Source organism: Ammospiza nelsoni, chromosome 14, assembly GCF_027579445.1.
Source record: "Ammospiza nelsoni isolate bAmmNel1 chromosome 14, bAmmNel1.pri, whole genome shotgun sequence".
In the NCBI taxonomy this organism is placed as follows: domain Eukaryota; kingdom Metazoa; phylum Chordata; class Aves; order Passeriformes; family Passerellidae; genus Ammospiza; species Ammospiza nelsoni.
The window spans coordinates 8549342-8567473 of NC_080646.1; the positions used below are offsets into that span (position 1 = coordinate 8549342).

General features: G+C 48.1%; 1 protein-coding gene and 1 pseudogene across 1 annotated transcript in view; both read left to right on the forward strand.

Annotated features, from left to right (window-relative positions):
* Window positions 1–9477: 9477 nt before the first annotated feature.
* The window catches only part of LOC132079674 (uncharacterized), a 44320-nt pseudogene continuing 35665 nt past the window's right edge, over window positions 9478–18132 (forward strand).
* CEMIP (cell migration inducing hyaluronidase 1) overlaps window positions 9585–18132 on the forward strand; it is a 101768-nt gene continuing 93220 nt past the window's right edge. Inside the window, exon 1 of the mRNA XM_059482223.1 lies at window positions 9585–9612. The gene's annotated coding sequence lies outside the window, so the exon portion shown is untranslated. The remainder of the gene's footprint in view (window positions 9613–18132) is intronic.

Genomic DNA, 18132 nt, shown 5'->3' on the forward strand with positions numbered 1-18132 from the left:
ATTTTCATACATGAGGAAAGTGTAAAAACATTACTTGATAGAGTAAGCTGGGTATGTAAATCAAATGTGCAAGAGGTTATGTTTAAATGGTGTTCAGCTGGTTCTAAGAGATGAAAAATCATGATTCATTGCCTGGAAGAACTATTTGAACATAGTTGTTATGAATTCCTACAACAGGCCTGCAGTTAATTTTCAGTGCAAGTGTGCATTGTCTTTGATTATTGCCTTGGCCCTATTACTGCAAAAGAGGAAAAACTTGTATTTTCACTTGCAGTGAAATGAGGACATGCATCCTGGGCCACATCACCAGGATCCTTAGACTGGATTTGGGCATCAGTGCTGTCTAGTTGTGACTTTTAACTGTCCCAAGCAGCAAGGACTGCAGCAGTTCTCATGGTGACTTTGCCAGCCAAAATTGTCAGGTTCTGCCTAATCACCACCTCAAGCTCAGCACTTCCCTCCTGTATTTTAAATAAATATTCAGATACTTGTCTGATTTTATAGATATTTATTGTACCTTCACAAATCCACAGTGGTTTTCTTCCATTCCTACATGTGTTGTTCCTGGGACTGTAGCCCTGTGAAACCAAGCTGCTGTGTGTGGTACAGGTATTCAAGGTAATGTTGAAAGGGTCAGCCTGTCCCTGTAGTGACCTGGGGATTTTTACCTAATTAGCTCTGGTTTTTGGTACCCACATTGAACTTTGTGTTGCTCTGAAACCTCAGCCTGCGATGTTTCTTCTCCTTGTGACTGTCTGTAGCTACCCTTTAACAAACTGCTATTTCTAACCTGTTCCCTATAAATTGTTTTTTTTATTAATACTTTTCCAACTTCTGAAGTAATTTTGTGACTTGTCTTTGCATTTGCTTTGTTTTTTGCCAGTATTGCTCTGTTAATGAGAACCCTGAATATGAATTCAGTATGGTTTTTTATGTCCCATGCTCTCTGCAGTTGCAGGTGCACCTCACAATGTCCTGGCTGAACATAGATTTCCACTTGTACTATCTTTTATTTGCCTGAATTCCTTCTTAACTAATTCTCTGAGAGGGGCCTCAGTCTTCTGGCTTCTGCATTGTCTGGTTTGGTTTGTGAAGTTCATCTGCATTAAACTAACACACATGTTTTGCTCTTAATTAAAACATTAATGACCTATCATTGATCCACTGGTATGGATCTTCTTTCCTCTCTTTTAATTCAGTAATTTGTTTACCTGTTTTTTCCCTTAAATAATTTTCCTTGTAGCCCTATTCCCATCCAATAGTTCTTAAATGAATTCTGGTTTTTTCTGATGTATGCTCTGCACAAAATAAATGCTGATAGTGAGCTGCTTTGTATTATAAACTTGTATCAAAGTTTCAAGCATTTCGAAAGACTGCTGGTCAACCTTGGAACTATTAGTTGAAAAAGTGTGGCCAAGTCATGAAGATGCAGTTTCATCCATGAAATCCATGAATTTCAGGTCCTTATTATTTTAAAGAAAAAGATGTTTTAAAAATTTTTTAAAATATTTTAATTTTTAAACTATAGGAAAGGGGATGATGTGAGGTTATGAAAAACAAATTTTGGGCTTAAAAAAATAGTCTGTTCCAGCAAACTGCTAATTTAAATGTATAATGTGAGCCTTTACAAGAACTTGTTATGCATATTTTAGAGCTATCAAGGTGTCACTGTAAAAATGGCTCTGTGTGCCTGGATAAATTATGCAACGGGTCTCCCAAAGGTGTGAATGATCACTAACATTTTGTTGTTGATGGGGATGCTCTGTCCATTTTTCCTGTGTGACTGACCATTTTTGTTCGTGTAATGCAGCCACAGGTGATGTACAGCTTGTTTGCAGAAAGGTAAGATGTGCTACATCTGTTTACTCTCAGTAGTTGTCTCGTGTTTGTGCTTTGGAAAAGCCAGAGGAGAATATTTGTTACAGCTTCAAAGGTGTGGTTTTTCAAGGACTCTGATATGTATCGTTCTAAAATTTGTGTAACTGATACTAATTTAACTTGTGCTCACCTGGAGGCCTGTTACTTGTGTCGCCTCTGCTGCGGTTTTGTTCCTCGTCCTTCCATGTCACTCCTGTAACTTGTGCCAGCTCTGCTCGGGGTGCTGACCCTGGAACCCCAAATACCCAAACCTGTATTTATGCTTAGCATTGTACACATCTATGAACTCTGTATTGCATTTGCTTTTTCTAAATGGTGCTAAACATAGAAGTAGAGACCCAATGTACTTGCTTCCTCTGGTTATTCGTTCAGCCGGAAAACTTGATTGATCTCGCTTGGAAAACACTTTCTTCCCCAGGTCTGTTCCTGTGAAAGCAAGCTAATGATCTCAGTTAAGCCCATTTAACTAATTTCTCTATGTCCTTCTCTGTAGAGCTCTCCAAACATTTTAGCTCTGCAATTTTGCTCCAATGCAGTCGTTTGTGCTCCAGCACTGGGTAAGGGTGGGGTGGCTCTTTGATGGTGGGCACTCCACTGTTGGGAATGAGGTCAGGCACAGAAACTCCCTGCTGGGTCCGTGTTGCTTTCCAAGTCCAGTGGTAATACTGAGGTCAGATGGGTGTGAACTTCAAAGCAGGAGGTCGTACTTGGGTCTCATAGCTTGGGTACCACAGTAAAAAGCAGGAGCTGGTCCTTGCAGCAGGAGAGTGAGCCCTGCTCCTTTTACTCTGCAGTTTTGCAGATGGGTTTCTGCAGTTATCAAATTAATTTTGCAGGAAGTGTAAGAGTAACATGCCTGCTGTGTTTAAAAAGAGAAACTCCAAGAAGACCCCTACACCATTAGAAGGTCAATTATAAATTACCTTCTGGTTCCCGGAAGGGTAAAAGTGCTTTGGTCTGGGTTTCCCCGGAGGGGCTGGGAGCGCATTGCATCTCTTTCTGGAGTGAAGCCGTGTGCTGGCTGTCCCTGCGTGGGACGGGGCCGCGCTTCCCTCGCTCCGGAGGCCGGAGCATCCCCGCTGTCCCGGGCCGTGCCCTGGTTGTGTCCTGGGGATCCCCGGCTCCGCGCCCAGCGGCGCTCGGGCTGCGCTGCTCCCGGCCAGGCTGCTCCAGCGGGGCGGGGAGGGCTCGGCGGGGCCGCCCCGCTGCTGCTTCTGCGGATGGTGATGGTGTGATGGTGGTGATGGTGATGATGATGATGGTGGTGGGCGGAGGGCGAGGGCGCTGCCGCAGCCCCGGCAGTCCGAGCCCCTCGGGGCGTGCCCGGGCCCGGAGCGGCTCCCGCGGCCGCCCCTGCTGCCAGCCCGGGCTGGCCCGGGACAGGAGCAGCGCGGAGCCGCCGCATCCCAGCCTTGCTCTGTCAGGAGCAGCAGCGGAAGGAGCACACGCCTCTGGATTACGCTTGGACCTCAAGGCAAACATAGGTGGCTTGGTTTGCTGTGCCTCTGGAGGTGACTGCATGCAGTGGGTCTTCCTTTATTTTCTCCTTTTGTTTCTAGGCCTTATTAGTTTAGGAGCTGCTTTAAACTAAGAAGACATTGATCCATAGTTTTGCTTATGCTAAATGATGTTGTTGATGGCAGTTTGTTCTTGGAACTTTCAGAGCTGCTAAAAGATTTAACATCACTTAGATTTCAAGTGACTCTGCTGCAGCAGTGCCATTAGGAATGCTTTGCATCTGCCCTTTGGATCTTTGCCTCAGACCAGGACCAGTGGGATGGCAGCAGTGCCTAATGTCCTCCTCTGTATGGTAAAATAGAACTGCTAGGACTGAGCTAAGTAATACACTATTATATTCCAGGGATGTGTTATAGCCATGAATGTGCATTTTGATACATGGAATTCCAACATATTAATAGAATGCTTAACTAATACAATTGGCAGTCAAGCCTCTGGACCCTAAGTCGCAACTACTTGAAGTTGATAACTTTAATCTTGAATCAAATAAATAACAAACGTAAAGCTTCTCAAACATGCTGATCTGGGATGCCCCTCTAGGAAATAGAAAAACACTCTAAAATTTTTTGTTGTCTGCTTAGAAATGAAAGGGAAGGCTTCAGGCACATTCCAGGGCTCCCAGGACATGACCTCCAGCCTTCAGCCGGATGCAGTTACATTAAAACATTCACCATTTCAAACACTCTTGGCAGTATGCCGCTGAGTTTTGGGTTCCTTGTCCCTTTTAATTATCAGAGCTTTCTTTTGTGTTTGCAGCCCTACTTATAGTGAAGTCCCAGCCTACTTATGTTGCATGTAATTGCTTTATTGATCCATTCCCAGAGTGTAAATTGAACCTTTGGGCTCAGCCTGGAGGAACGAGAGCTGGATAGGGGCACTGCTTTAGAAGAAAATGTAATCTCCATAGAGTTCCAGTTGTCCCTTACAGCACCTTTTCATCAACAGGATGAAGTTGCTGTGGCCTTTGAGCAGCCACAGCTTCACCTGGGTACATCAGATTAGTGGCTTTAATCAGCAGGCAGAGTGAAAGAGCAGCTAGAAAGGAAAATGGAGCCTTTAAACCCAACTACATCTGTTGGAAAAATAGAATCTGCTGGGCATCCAGACCCTGGGACTGGACCAACAGTGCAAATGTAAAAGTTTCATTCCTTAATCAAATATAAAAAAGTCTTTAACAAGAATAACAACTTGAACAATTTTTTAAAATGTTTTTCAGAAAATTAATATGGAATAGTAAATTTTCTTTTGGTGATTGGGTTAAGTTCTTTTGGGGAGGGGGAAGGGGAAATCTGTGCAGTCTTTGAGGATTTGTATTAATAATGAAGATAGTTTTCCTGAGCATTAAAGAAAAGAGTACTTTAAATGAAAAATTATATATAACCATTATTACATTTTATTATCTAAAACCTATTTATCATACATCTCTTGATTTGGCCTGTTGAAACATTCAGTGTTTGTCAAAGTGGTGCAGAGATCTGTAGCAAGGGCTGCAGCAGAACATCCATAAATGCAGTTTTGTACACATATATTCTGAGGAAACAAACTCTGGGATTCTTTATTGTTTATGTGTAATAGGTTCACTGTATTTATAATTATTTCAGAACATAGCCCGAATCCCAGAAGTTCTCTGTGGGACATGGATTTTGAAAGACTGTTGCCCAGTAAGAAAACCCTTCCTGGGACTGTGGGCTCTTACAAACCCTCCAGCCTGTTCAGAGGCAGCTCTCCCTTGAGTTATCACAGAAGTTTGCTAAGTCAGACCCTGGGCCAGAAGCCACCAGAAAAGCCCTTGTCCAGTGAAGTATTCCTTAAACCCTTCAGATATATTTTAATGGATACCTTTGGACCTAGCTTGGCCTGGAATCTCTTTTGGTTTTGCAGCTGTGATCAAAATGCCAACCTGCTCAAAATTCACATCAGTGCCCTCAAGGTGATCCAGCACAAGGTGTTCTTGCTATACAAGATGCTCTAGCTCTTTGGGAATATGGAGTGCTGTCTCAAGGCCAGCAGTCCAGGGCTTTTTCTCTGATCCAGAAGCAAATGATTAAACCAAGAAAAGTGCCAGTAAAGCCCAAAGAGGAACAAACTGGTAGGTACACAAGGAGGAGATGTGGGTTTGGTATCTCAAACACTTTCTGGTGCTGGCTGACAGGAACAGGAGGGGTGGGCATTGCTGGGTGTAGCCTGGTTTGGGTGGGTGCTGTGCTGTGCCAGGAACTGTGCTCAGTGCCTGGGCTGAGAGACAGCTGGGCTTGGCAGGGTCAGGGAAGGATGGACAGGACCACTGGAGGATGGGCAGGATCGATAGAGGATGGGCAGGATCGATAGAGGATGGGCAGGATCAGGGCAAGATTGGCAGAGGATGGGCAGGGTCAGCGAATGATGGGCAGGATTGATAGAGGGATGGCCAGGACCAGTGAAGGATGGGCAGGACCAGTGAATGTTAGCGAGGATCAGTGAGGGATGGGCAGTGTCGCTGGAGGATGGGCAGGACCGCTGCAGGACGGGCAGGATCGATAGAGGATGGGCAGGATCGGTGCAGGATGGGCAGGATCGATAGAGGATGGGCAGGGTCAGTGCAGGATGGGCAGGATCGATAGAGGATGGGCAGGATCGGTGCAGGATGGGCAGGATCGATAGAGGATGGGCAGGGTCAGTGCAGGATGGGCAGGATCGATAGAGGATGGGCAGGGTCAGTGCAGGATGGGCAGGATCGATAGAGGATGGGCAGGATCGGTGCAGGATGGGCAGGATCGATAGAGGATGGGCAGGGTCAGTGCAGGATGGGCAGGGTCAGTGCAGGATGGGCAGGATCGATAGAGGATGGGCAGGGTCAGTGCAGGATGGGCAGGATCGGTGCAGGATGGGCAGGATCGATAGAGGATGGGCAGGGTCAGTGCAGGATGGGCAGGATCGATAGAGGATGGGCCGGATCGATAGAGGATGGGCAGGGTCAGTGCAGGATGGGCAGGATCGATAGAGGATGGGCAGGGTCAGGGCAGGATGGGCCGGGTCGCGGTGGCCGCGCGGGCTCCGGCCGGGTCGCGGGGCAGCGGCTGTGCAAGGGCGCCGCCTCCCGGCCGCCCGCGGCTCTGCAGGGACGGTCGGCGCCCGTGTCCCCCCGTGTGTCCCCCCGTGTCCTCCATGTGTCCCCCCGTGTCCTCCATGTGTCCCCCCGTGTCCTCCATGTGTCCCCCCGTGTTCGTCTCCCTGGGGACTCCGGGCTCGCACACTGCGGCGAGCCTCCCGCTGCCGGAGTTATCCCGCGGCGCCTCCAGCGCTCCGTGGGAACGGGGTGCTGCCCAGGGGATGCTGCCTCCGTTCCTCCTTCCTTTCTCGAAGGAAACAGGAAACCGCCCAGCGAGGGAGTGTGCCCGGGAAAAAATCACACAGGAGGAACCTCCCTGCACTTGTGTGCCAGAGCTGAGTCCCTGGGCAGGGATGTCCGTGCCCTGCGAGTGAATTCCCGCACACCACTGACCCAGATTGGCTTGGTTCCCCGCCCTGGCCTTACCACGGAAATCTCAGCCATCGATATTTGCTATTGAACGCTCCAGCTGTGTTTGTAGGCAAAGCATCACAAGCACTGCCACGTGCCAAGACACAGGATGGCCGAGGTTGTCTCGTCCCTGGCAGCCCATTACAGAAAATGACCCATTTTGGTTTGTTAGGAGAGTAAGCACAGTTTATAACCCACAGCAGCACTCGCAGGAGGGATCAGGTTGGTTATTTCTGTGAGGAAAAGTTGCACCAGGCGTGCGTCGGAGGCAGTGAGCGTTAGTCATGATTTCTCATTTGCAGGTGTGAGGTTGCTCGGGAGTGTTCTCACGCTGTGGATGCACCCTGTAACAGAGGGCTGCGGGGTAAACTTCATCCTGGTGCTGCTGCAAAACAGAAATCAGCTTGGAAAAATGGAATCTAATGAGTGAAAGGGAGAGAGCTTAGTTGCTGAGCACCACTCCACAGATAGTAATGGGGGTTCTGTGTTTACCTTGATAAGAGACAGCAAGTTTTAGAAAACAGGGTGATATGTTCAGTCCCTTTTATTCTGAAATTTTATTCCTCAGGACAGTGAAAACTTAATATGGGATGAAATGGCATTGAAATCTTTCATCTGAGAGTAGTTCCCTCAAAAAAAAAAAAAAAAAAAAGGAATTCAAACTAGTCTATTTCTGGCTACACCAGAGAAAATGCCTTTAATGGATTTAAACAGTACTCACACCTTCAAGATTTTGGTTGCTTTTTCAGGAAAAGTCCCAGGTAAGCAGGAGTGACTTTGGCTTTGCTGATTGTTCTGTGAGGACTGCACAAAGCTTAGCACTCACCAAGTGCTTTCCACTTACCTCAGCTATTACCATGTTAGATTAATTGATTGGATTAGTTGATATCTCTTATTTAGCTTGCAAGTTTGTGAAATCTTTTGCATGAAGTAAATACTTTAAATAACAATGTATGAGATTTCTAGGGCCCTGGCAGATTTAAAAGGTCCAGGTCCTCTTCAAATTTTGCACTTCTACCAACATCCAGTTCAGAGAATTCAGTGTGTTTTAAGACAAAATACTCTTATTTGTCTTGTCTTGCCTGAAACTTCCACCAGTAGATAATTTTTTCTTAAAAATGGAGTGAAACCTCCTATACTTCTGGTAACAGCTCTGTGTTCCCATGACCTGCATTCATATGTGTCATTTTCAGATAAGGGGGAGGCACAACGCTGACTAATGCTGCTTTTTTGGAAGGAAAATGACAAAAGCTATTTGAGACAGGAATAGAAGTGCCAGCACTGAATGACAGATGAACAGCTGGTAGCAAAGGTGGCAGCTCTAGCATTTCCCTGTGTTTATGGAGTATTGAAACAAGGGAATGTTATCTGGATTTGTTTTTCTGGGCTAAATGTTTATCTTCAGGTTCAGCAATTCTCTGGGTCCCAGGACTGGGCATAAGGGAGTGGATGGGTTTTGTTTAGCACAAGTGAGTGTTGCTCCCTCACTGGAGCTGCTGCCTGGAGCACGGGGCATGGCTGCACCCCTCACCCACCCCCTCTGCTTCCAGTCTGTTCCCATATTTTGCCTGACAGCACTTGCTCCTTATTAACATGACTATGGCGTCTTTGTGCCCTCTGTCAGAAGAAATCCTGCACCAGAATAAATTTCAGAGGTGACAGATTGGAACAGTTTGACCAGATGATGGCACACAAATGTCCCTGAGACCGACCAGCACCTGTGGCTCTGCACCTCCTTGGCTTTGGCCCTGGGCAGCAGCAGTGGCTGCAGCCTTTGCCTCCCCACTTCTGGCTGGTCCTCCCGGGATGTAGGGCTCTGGAGTGGAGGTGAGGGATTACAACTCTGCTGTGGCTGCAGTAAAGCAGATATCTTTTGTTTATGTGTCACCCAGAAGCTCAGTTGTGCTGTATTTTAGAGCCTATGGGGTTCATGGAAAACAAGGCAGTGTGTGACAGTCAGTGCCAGGTGAGATAGGTGTCAGGTGTGACAAGTGCCATGGTCACTGAGGCTGGAGCCTTCCAAGCCAGGAAGGGGGGGTTTTGTGTCTGCATCTTGTCTGAGCAGTTTCTAAGCCTCTTCCTCTCCCTGCAGACTCAGTACAGGTTGATGGGTGGTGAAGTGGCCAACACCTCTCTGCTCACTCACTGTCAGGGGAGCTTTTGCAGCTGCTGGGTTACAGCATCATCCATAGCTCTGCCAGACACAGGACAGCAGAGTGTGAAACACCCCACGGGAAGGTGCCAGAGGGGTCAGCTGCCTCCCAAGAAGGACCAAGGCACACCAAGCCCCGGTTTAGGACATCGGGACGGGTGTTCCTCAGCGCTCTGCCCCTGCAGAGACAGCTGGCACCCAGCCGCGTTCTCTGCACGGGGCTGTTGAGCCCGGCCGAGCTCCGCACAGAGCCGGGGGGAGCCCGGCAAGGAGCTCGCTGCCCCCGGAGCTGGGAAAGCCTTTCCGTGCTGCAGCGGGGCATCAGGCGCCGCTCGTAGATATACGTCCAGCCTGGAGGGAACGTCCCCGGCTGGGAGGAGCCAGCGGCTGAGCCGCTGTAAACAGTGCGGGCACCGCCAGCGGTTGGGAGATGGATATAAAAAGGGAGGCGGAGGGGAGGCAGCCGGAGCGGCGGAGCGGGAGCTGCCTGCGCCTGCCTGCCCTGCCCGGTGCGGCGGCTCCGACCGGCTGCGGGCAGAGTCCGCGGTGGGCGCTGTCGGGACAGGTAAGTGCGTGTGCAGAGAAGTTTGGAGCCGCTCGTCGGGCGGCCGCCGGGTTTGCGCCGCTCCGGCTCCCTCTGTCCGCGCCGCTGCGCGCTGCTCGCCGCTCCGGGCTGCGCCGAGAGGGGACGGGGCTCTGCTTTCGTCGTTGCGACGTTAAGGGAAGGGGGGAAAGGAGGAAAAAACCCAAAAACAATGAAAGCGAAACGCATCCAGAGCAAAACGTTCTTTTGGCGGCTCCGTGCAAAGTCGCGGCGCACGTGTTGCGGCCGCCCCGGGCTGCAGGTAGCGGCTGCGGGACGGCCCGGGATGCGCCGACCGGGGGAGCCCCGGGGAGCCGCGGCTCCTCCTGCCCTTCCGCCGGAGCCGGTGCCGCCGCGGGACGCGCCGTGGAGCAGCGCTTGGCCGCAGCATCAGGTCGGTACCGCGCCCTCCGCGCCCCTCGCCCCGCCGGCCCCGCCGCCGCTGCCGCCGCCCGTTTCTTGCAGGGCCTGCCCGGACGCCGCCCGCACCTCGCCTGTGGCCACCCCGCCCCGACACCTGCCGGGCCGCCCGTGGCCCGCCGTGCGCCCCGAGGGCTCCGCCGCCTTCGCTCCCTCGTCATCCGCCACCGAGGTAAGCGGAGCCCCGAGCCCGGTGCTGCGGGGATGTCCCGGGGCTCGCCGGCCGCCCATCACCTACAGCCCGCTGCGTCCTCATCCGCGACGGCGGCAGCGGCACACCGGCCCGGAGCGCTGCCCTCGGAGCGCTGCCCCTGCGGCTCACGGGCCACCGAGGGGGCGGCCACGGAGGGCTGCGGGCACAATTCGGTGTGCGTGAATCGCTGCGGCATCCCGGGACCGCACGGCCGGCACTGCCGCTCCCGAGCCCTCCCAGACAGGACTCTGCATCCCGGCCGGCCCCGCCACGGCCCCGAGAGGCGCTGGGGCAGCAGCGGGCTCAGCCTGGACGGCGGCACGGCACGGCACGGCGTGGCACGGCTGCGGGCGGGGGCGCTTCCACAGCCCCCCGCGGCCGGGCTCAGCGCTTTCCTGGCCCCGCAGCCCCGGCAGGATGGTGCCGGCAGCTCTGGGACACTCGGCCCGCCTGGGCAGCAGCGGCACCGTCCGCCCGCGCTCCAGGTGAGGCGGGGGCGGGAGCGGAGCCACCATGGACAGCTCCGCAACGCCGGGGGCTCGGCCCGACCCGGGGCGGAGCGGGGCTCGGACGGGCGGGGGGCGGAGGGGACCCGGGGGGATGCAGTGTGGTACCCGGGGAGATGCAGTGTGGTACCCGCGGGGATGCGATGGAGTACCCGGGGAGATGCAGTGGTACCCGGGGGGATGTGGAGGGTGCTCCGGGGGATGAATATGTACCGGGCCACCCATGCCAGAGGGAGGGGAGCTGAGCCATGCTGCACGCTTCCTCCTACCCAAGTTTTCTGCGGGGTGGAGGGCTTGGAATGTCACCGGTTTGCTCCTTCCCTGTCTCCTTCAGGCAATCCTGGGCACTGTTGGTGGGGATTCTCGGAGGGGGTCGGCTTCCCAGAACAGAAAAAATAAGCAGGAGTATCATGGGAATGGAACAACAGGGTTAGCCATGGCCCAAAGTGATTTCCTCACACAGGATGGCACCTGTTTTACTGTTTCTGCTTTCAGTGGATGGATAAAAGGTTCAGTCTTCCCTGAGAATTGCTCATCTCCTGTTGCTTTGCCCTGCTTTTCAGTGTGGCTGCTGTGAATCTGAACGGTGCAATGATAATCATACCACAGTCTTTGGCTCATGTGGACGTTAACAAAACTAACAAAAGTACTCTCTCTCAAAGTAAAGTTTTAGCTTTCTACCAAGAGCTGACACTAACACCTTTAATGGCCAGAGCACTTCTATCATGCAAAGGGTTATCTAGATCAAAATTAAATCAGCATGCTCTTCATCTAATTGCATGATTCTGCCACGTGCAGCTGTAAAAATAATTGATTGCTTCATTTTTCAGGTGTGCCTCATAGTGGATTTAAAGTGGAAATGTCCAAAGGAATAATTCTTCATCTGGTGGATGAGGTTACAAGTTGGTTACCTGGTGACCTGGTGCTGTCACTGCCAGCACAGATTATTTTATGCATCAGGCTGAAGAGTTTAATCTCCTTTCTTGCCCAAGGGAAAAATGTCAAGTGAAAATTGATGGTATGAAATATTTATTTATAAAATATATTTTTCTTGTCTTTTACATTTTACATTTATTTGTCTTTTTAAGTAGTTTTTGTCCCATAAACATAAGAGCATATATGAGAGATGAAGGACCTAATTTTATTTTGGGGCTTGAAAGTTTCACCAGAGGCAGCAGTCCTTTGTAGCAGAATCTGGGATCAGATACTAACAACTGGCATGTCCCCAGACTTGGTGATTGCTTAAAGGAAAGGTGTGCACTTGGCCAGAATAATTCAATAATAAAAATGCTGTGTTCATCCTGAATAATAAGTTTTCTTGTTTCTACAGGCAGCCTACTTTGTCTTCACATTGGAGAAGTCATAGATGGTGTTGATATGAGGGCAGAGGTTTTCTTACCAGAAAAATACTTATTCAAGGAGAAATGCAAAATTCCTGTAATGGACGATATTAACACCAGTTTTTTGATACATTCGGAGGGCACATTAAAGTGAGTAATTTTTAATTTGCTTGTAGGTGGTTTCAGATGGTTCCTAGTTTGTAAAAAAGTGATATAAAGCATCAAATTACCATTGTATGTATGGGAAAAAGTATATTTGTCTGTGAAAAAGGGGGGAATCTGTTAGACTGTCTTGCAAAACTAGACTTGCAATGAGACATTTTCCTCACTATGTCTCAAAAACAAGGGGATTCCCTTGGAGGGGATCCTTTGGCAGCACTGCTGTCAGTAGGGCCCATGCAGAGCTGGCTCATGAGGTGTCACTGGAGGAATTGTGGCTCCTGCAGAGCAAACCTGCTGCCTCCCTGGCTCACACAAGCGCTGGCTCTCACCCTGCTGTGCTTTGCCTCTCGGTTGTCTCACGTGTCCCAAGTGCAGCCCTGCTCCTGCAGGGGCTCTGTGCAAAGTTCCTCCTGCACCAGGTGGTGGGAGCTGAGGAGCTGTTCCAGCAGGTCTGGGCTGAAATCACTCGGCAGCAGGAGCTGCCCGGAAATGCAGCCTGGTGGCAAACGCTCCCCCTCTCTGCAGTTGGCAGGAGCACCGTGTCTGTCGCTGCTCCTGCTAAACTCTGCACATGCTGCCTGGCAGCTGCTCCCTGGCAGCCCCTGCCCGAGGTGTGCAGCTGCTGGCACACGGCTCTGCGGGCCCCGAGCTGCAAGCAGGGAGCTCACACTTCCTCCTGGGACCATCCTTCACCCTGCTGAAGTAATGCCTAATGAGAGAGGAAAAAAGCCCAAACCTGTTTTTCTCTCTGTGTGTGTTTCTATTGTAATGCCTTATCTGGGTCTGCATTTGTCTCAACAGATCCTAAGGAATTTTAGCTCTGTTCACGTGTCAGCAATGGAACTGAAAAAACATGGGGCAAAAAGTCCTGGGCAGTTATCCTGTGCATTTTCACCTGGCTGAGGATGTGGATGAGAGAGGAGGGTGTGAACATCCAATGCACCTCAATAACCCGGATGTGGATGAGAGAGGAGGGTGTGAACATCCAATCCACCTCAATAACCTGGCTATCACCACTGCCTCTCATGGCCTTCTGGTAAGACACCTATTTTATTAGTAGCAAGTTCTGTTCTTTGCATAGCCAGGACTAAATAGCAAGAGCCATCTGTGACACAAAGATAAATCAGAATATTGAAATAAGGCATATTTTCCCCAAGAAATGTCCTGATTTCACCTCTGTTTGAGGTAGGACTGTTCCTCTGGTAGTGCAGCTGTTTGAAATAAATGTCAGGTTCTCAGCACAGCCTAATTAATATGATCAGATAGATACAGTGTGATCAGATACAGGGAAATCTTTGCCATGGTAATTCTGGACAGTTTGTGATAATGGGAACTTTCATTTAAAATTAAAGAAGTTAAGTATAAATGGGGCTGACTGAAGCAATGGACCTCTAATTTGCAATGAGATAAAAAAGACAGGGCTTGTTCAAGTCAGGATAAAATGAAATATATCCCAAAATGTTCATGTGACAAAGGGAATAAAATATGAACAGAACAGACCCAAATGGTCCCTTCAGTGCCAGGAAAGTCCTCAGGAGCTTGGCTTTGACCTAGATCCTCACAAGGGCATTCTGAACCTAGAATAAAAGGTCACAACAAAAGCCACACATGTCCCAGCTGGAAAAGAGAGATTCCTGCTCCAGTCCCAACATGTGCAGTTGCAGTGTGCTCTGCAGGACCCTGAGTGATATTTTGGTGTCTGTGAGCATTTCCTCATTCACTGGGTGGCTCAGGCTGACACTCCCTGACCTCCTGTGTTTTTCCTGGCAACTTTTCCTCAGTCCTGTAAGGACTGAAAAAGCTGTGTAAAACACAAAATAGAGATGTGAAAGGGTCCCCTGAAAGAATGCATTAATGAAAATGCAATATAGAACCTGTACAGCACAGGAACACTCTTTGTGTATTCTAAACTTGGTTTATATTGTTCAGATCACTCACAATTTTTTATTGCCTTGTCATATTTGTGATTTTCTGTCTGTAGAGCCTAATTTTGTGTACAGAGTCCTTAAGTTGACGGGAGGCTTGTCCAGTATGTGGGGATGTAGTTTAACTTGCTTTCTTCTGCTTGGGTATTAAAGCTCTGGAATTGAAGTAATGTGTCTGGGATGAAAAAAAAAAAGAAAAAAAAAGCCTTATGCTAATAATGGTCCTTAGAAGAATGGTGCATGGCCTTGCTCTTTATCAGAAGGGAGGCACTCAAGGGTTTATCTGCATGTGTGGGGTGCAATAGAGCAATCAATAATCCAAGTGAGATCCAGCCCATGGTCATGTGGCCCTGAGGGCTTGGAGTACTTGAATCAGTGAGACGATTTTACAGTAAAGATTAAATATGTGATTCTTTGAAAGACTCACGTGGCTTTGATCTGTAGTCATTAAAATGAAGAGTAGTTAAAATGTAATAAGCAGCTTTGCTTTAAAAGAATTTAAAATAATTTGCAGTTCCAGAGAGCAGCATGTGTATCAGAGCAAGGCAGTTAAATAACACAGACAGGCACCTGCTTCAGCATCAGATCATGAAATTCCAGCCCTTGAGGCAGAGTGAACCAGAGAGGAGGTTTCCCCCCCTCCCATCCCGAGGTTTTAGAGCCTGTATGTAATTTTAGATGCGCATTGCCAGAGTGGTTTGTGCTCCTCTGTGTGTGGGTCATGCCTGCACTCCCTTCTCCATCTGCTGCTCTGTGCCAGGCTTGGCGAGCCAGCAGCAGCTGGGGTTCCTGGGGAGCTGGGAGCAGGCTGGGCTGTGCCAGGGCTGGGCACGTGTCAGGCGTGTGCAGCCTGTCCTGGCCAATGTGCGGGGCAGAAGGGTCACCAATATCATGTTGCTGGACTATTTATAATTCAGTGTTTAGAGGTGCCTTGATCATCTGGTGTTGGCCACAGTGTTTCGTGTGCCAGCATGAAGCGCTGGTGCTGGGGACAGTGTCTCATGCTGGCACACACAGTAAAATGCCACTGTGACAGTGCTGCAGGTGGGTGCCTTTCCAGGCTTGGGTTTCCTATCAGTGATATGCTGGAATTGATCAGTTATTGGGGTTTTGTTCTGATGGCATGGACCCTTATCTCTGAGTGCTAATGGAAGTGATCTTTAAATCACATTAGTCCTGGTCACGAGAGTGATCTCTTGAAAGTGATCTCTGCAGTTTTGTGTGTGTGACTTTGCAGGGCTGCCCTGCAAGCCTGAAGCTGGGACTGGTCATATTAATTGAAGCTAAGATCTGGTTTTGGATACAAATCTGGTTTTTCATGCAGCCCTTTGAAGCACAATTAGCCAAACTGCAGCTAAATGCAGAAGAATGAAACCCTACAATTGAAATGCTGTTTAAAACAACGAGCAGTTTGTTGCTGCGCTTTTCTGTCCAGAGTTACTCTTCCATGGCCTCCTCCTGCCCTGCCCATCATTTGGGAGGCTGGAAGTGGCCAGGCTCACTGATCTTAGCAGGCTGGCAGGCACACTTGCATTTTTGTCTAAATCCGTTTCCAGTTTGTGATTCCAAGCCCCAGCTGGCTGGGAGGGACAGCTCGGTGTCAGCTCTCTGTTTCCCAACCTGTGGCTCACTCCAAGGCGCTGCTGCACCCCCCTGTAGGGTCCTGCTGGATTCCAACTCTCACTCAGGGGGAACTGGGTACCCGTGCGCCTCGATTTGTTGTGCCTCATGTTTAACTCTCTTTTGGACACCTCACTGAGGCAGAAACAAGAGCAGCAGATGACAAGTTTGAGGGGGGACTGCCAGGAAAACGATGAAATCCAGCAGAGCCGTACCTATGGGGACTGTAGTGTTTGTGACTCCAGATGTTGTGTAGAGTTGCAGCCCATCAAGGGGAAATTACAGGATATGATTCCATGAAATGGATTTATTTCAAGTGTCCCTCTGTATAACAAAAATAACCAAGCAGGTTAATATTAGTTAATCTTGCAGTCTTGCACAGACACAACTGACGTCAACAGGAATTTTGTATGCCTGAAGAGGGAATGTAAATGCTGGCAGGGATCATTTGAGTACAAAGTTAAGGTTTCTGGAAGATTTAGTAACAAATAGCTGGTATTTTAACTAGCCTGATTTAGTATTTACATTTAAAAGAAGGATTTCTGAATTTATCTTCATAAGACTGTACATCAAAGGAGGCTTGTGCTAAGCCCTTTTGGTCAAATTAGGGTTTAATGCAATATCCCTGGGCATGTCAATTAATATTAAATAGACTGAAATAGTAAAATACCATCTGTACCCAAGATGATCATTACAGGAAAGAAGCGGCCCTGCACTTTCTGAGAAAGTGAATCTCGTTAATATAAATGACTTTGCATGGTGCATTTTAAATAATATCTTATTTAATTTTGGAAATGTTGCAGTCATAAAGATTTCTAGATTAACCATGCTGATTTGTTGGTTTATCATATGAGACACATTTATCTTTATGCATCTTTGGTATTTACTCCATGAGACTGAATCAAATATTCTCTCTGAGAGCTGAGGGTGTTTTTAAATCCAGTATTTTGCAATTTCCCCTTAATTATGCATGCAATCTTCCTCAGAGTAGTGTTAAGGTCAGTCCACAGTGGTGCACACTGCCTGTAGCTCCAGTCAGCTCCAGGACTGATGGAGGCACCTCTCAGTGATAGAGGGTTAGCAGTGTTTTTATACACGATCTTTATTAATTACTTGCAAAAGACACTATCCAATGAAGTAAGACAACAGATGAAAATGCTTTCATAGTTATATCTGGCTTCTGTGTGTACCACTACTAAGCTTCCCTCTGAAGAAAAACTCCTTACTGGGACAAACATCAACATTATATCTCCCTAATCTTCTTCTTAATGGGCCACTTGGGTCTTGCAAGTATATTTGGGTTGTTTTTTCATGTAGAAGCTTCATAAATTCATAGAGAATCCCTAACTCCTGCCATTGCCCCTAAAGTTTCAAAAAACAGACCAGAAGTTTCATTTTCAGACATTTTACAAATCTTCTTAACTTTAAAAAAAACCCTCAACCCTTGGATTTCCTTCAGCTGCATTGAACAGAGCTTGGATTTTGTGTTAATGCTCCCATATAATTCACAATAGGTTCAGCATGTGGCTCCATAAATGACCATGTCTGACATTACTAGATGGTTTATTTTCCTTAAAGAGTGTCATTAAAAGGTTGTGTGGAGTTTTAAAGTCAATAGGAGAGTTGTGGCTCAAGTCCAGGGCAGTGCTATGAAAATGTATCCCTTCCTGTTTGGTAACTGCTTAGGATCATTTTGATTTTGATTTTTCAGGGCTGTCAGCGCGTTCTGGATTGCAAATCCAAACAACAACTTAATAGAGAATGCAGTGGCTGCTGCTCAGGTAAAACCATTTAATGGCAGAGCTGTGCTTTGCCTCCACTTCCCAAATATTCTACATTTATTTATTGATGTCAGGAGCAATACGTTTTTACTAAGACATAGAATTTGGATATGTATTTCTGCACCCTTTGTTTCTGTTACGAACAAATATTTGCCTACACTTCTCCACTGATTTCTCTTACAATTATGCCTGGAAATGGTGTGTGATATCTCTTAGAAAATATTGACTTTTATTTATAGTTAATAGTTAAATTATTAACTATTAGCTAATTAACTATTAAATAACTAACTAAATAACTATTAAATTATTAACTAATAATAAAATTTTATATTTCTATATATGAATACATACTCTCTCCTTATTATTATCTCTTATGTTTACCCAAAACATGTTTGTGCTTTATATACCTGTACAGACCAGTTTTCTATAAACCACCTGAATTTCACCCACAATAAATGATTTTATAACCCTTGTGTGTGCCCTGGGGATGCACTATACCTGCCAAAGGCTAAGCTGGGAGGAGCAGGAGCTGTGGCTGCTGGTGTCCCCCAGGAG